Source organism: Musa acuminata, unplaced genomic scaffold, assembly GCF_036884655.1.
Source record: "Musa acuminata AAA Group cultivar baxijiao unplaced genomic scaffold, Cavendish_Baxijiao_AAA HiC_scaffold_53, whole genome shotgun sequence".
Lineage (NCBI taxonomy): Eukaryota > Viridiplantae > Streptophyta > Magnoliopsida > Zingiberales > Musaceae > Musa > Musa acuminata.
The window spans coordinates 22,501-25,000 of record NW_027020335.1 but is presented as its reverse complement, the minus strand read 5'-3'; positions in this window follow the sequence as shown (position 1 = coordinate 25,000).

The following is a 2,500-nucleotide window of genomic DNA, read 5'->3' as shown; positions in this document are numbered from 1 at the left end:
AGCCCCATCCAGCCCTGTGCCACCCGGGGGGTTCCAGGGTGCTGAGATGGCTGACGTTTTGCTCCGCTCTCGACGGTCACCGCGCAATGCAAGAACAGGCCAAAAACTGGCCAAAACGGCCCAAAAACGGGCCAAAACTGGCCATTTTTGGCTGCACGAGCGAGCGGCGAGCGGCGGACAGCGAGCGAAGCGAGAGGCAGCACCGTCCCTGCTATACGAAAGCCCCATCCAGCCCTGTGCCACCCGGGGGGTTCCAGGGTGCTGAGATGGCTGACGTTTTGCTCCGCTCTCGACGGTCACCGCGCAATGCAAGAACAGGCCAAAAACTGGCCAAAACGGCCCAAAAACGGGCCAAAACTGGCCATTTTTGGCTGCACGAGCGAGCGGCGAGCGGCGGACAGCGAGCGAAGCGAGAGGCAGCACCGTCCCTGCTATACGAAAGCCCCATCCAGCCCTGTGCCACCCGGGGGGTTCCAGGGTGCTGAGATGGCTGACGTTTTGCTCCGCTCTCGACGGTCACCGCGCAATGCAAGAACAGGCCAAAAACTGGCCAAAACGGCCCAAAAACGGGCCAAAACTGGCCATTTTTGGCTGCGCGAGCGAGCGGCGAGCGGCGGACAGCGAGCGAAGCGAGAGGCAGCACCGTCCCTGCTATACGAAAGCCCCATCCAGCCCTGTGCCACCCGGGGGGTTCCAGGGTGCTGAGATGGCTGACGTTTTGCTCCGCTCTCGACGGTCACCGCGCAATGCAAGAACAGGCCAAAAACTGGCCAAAACGGCCCAAAAACGGGCCAAAACTGGCCATTTTTGGCTGCACGAGCGAGCGGCGAGCGGCGGACAGCGAGCGAAGCGAGAGGCAGCACCGTCCCTGCTATACGAAAGCCCCATCCAGCCCTGTGCCACCCGGGGGGTTCCAGGGTGCTGAGATGGCTGACGTTTTGCTCCGCTCTCGACGGTCACCGCGCAATGCAAGAACAGGCCAAAAACTGGCCAAAACGGCCCAAAAACGGGCCAAAACTGGCCATTTTTGGCTGCACGAGCGAGCGGCGAGCGGCGGACAGCGAGCGAAGCGAGAGGCAGCACCGTCCCTGCTATACGAAAGCCCCATCCAGCCCTGTGCCACCCGGGGGGGGTTCCAGGGTGCTGAGATGGCTGACGTTTTGCTCCGCTCTCGACGGTCACCGCGCAATGCAAGAACAGGCCAAAAACTGGCCAAAACGGCCCAAAAACGGGCCAAAACTGGCCATTTTTGGCTGCACGAGCCAGCGGCGAGCGGCGGACAGCGAGCGAAGCGAGAGGCAGCACCGTCCCTGCTATACGAAAGCCCCATCCAGCCCTGTGCCACCCGGGGGGTTCCAGGGTGCTGAGATGGCTGACGTTTTGCTCCGCTCTCGACGGTCACCGCGCAATGCAAGAACAGGCCAAAAACTGGCCAAAACGGCCCAAAAACGGGCCAAAACTGGCCATTTTTGGCTGCGCGAGCGAGCGGCGAGCGGCGGACAGCGAGCGAAGCGAGAGGCAGCACCGTCCCTGCTATACGAAAGCCCCATCCAGCCCTGTGCCACCCGGGGGGTTCCAGGGTGCTGAGATGGCTGACGTTTTGCTCCGCTCTCGACGGTCACCGCGCAATGCAAGAACAGGCCAAAAACTGGCCAAAACGGCCCAAAAACGGGCCAAAACTGGCCATTTTTGGCTGCACGAGCGAGCGGCGAGCGGCGGACAGCGAGCGAAGCGAGAGGCAGCACCGTCCCTGCTATACGAAAGCCCCATCCAGCCCTGTGCCACCCGGGGGGTTCCAGGGTGCTGAGATGGCTGACGTTTTGCTCCGCTCTCGACGGTCACCGCGCAATGCAAGAACAGGCCAAAAACTGGCCAAAACGGCCCAAAAACGGGCCAAAACTGGCCATTTTTGGCTGCACGAGCGAGCGGCGAGCGGCGGACAGCGAGCGAAGCGAGAGGCAGCACCGTCCCTGCTATACGAAAGCCCCATCCAGCCCTGTGCCACCCGGGGGGTTCCAGGGTGCTGAGATGGCTGACGTTTTGCTCCGCTCTCGACGGTCACCGCGCAATGCAAGAACAGGCCAAAAACTGGCCAAAACGGCCCAAAAACGGGCCAAAACTGGCCATTTTTGGCTGCACGAGCGAGCGGCGAGCGGCGGACAGCGAGCGAAGCGAGAGGCAGCACCGTCCCTGCTATACGAAAGCCCCATCCAGCCCTGTGCCACCCGGGGGGTTCCAGGGTGCTGAGATGGCTGACGTTTTGCTCCGCTCTCGACGGTCACCGCGCAATGCAAGAACAGGCCAAAAACTGGCCAAAACGGCCCAAAAACGGGCCAAAACTGGCCATTTTTGGCTGCACGAGCGAGCGGCGAGCGGCGGACAGCGAGCGAAGCGAGAGGCAGCACCGTCCCTGCTATACGAAAGCCCCATCCAGCCCTGTGCCACCCGGGGGGTTCCAGGGTGCTGAGATGGCTGACGTTTTGCTCCGCTCTCGACGGTC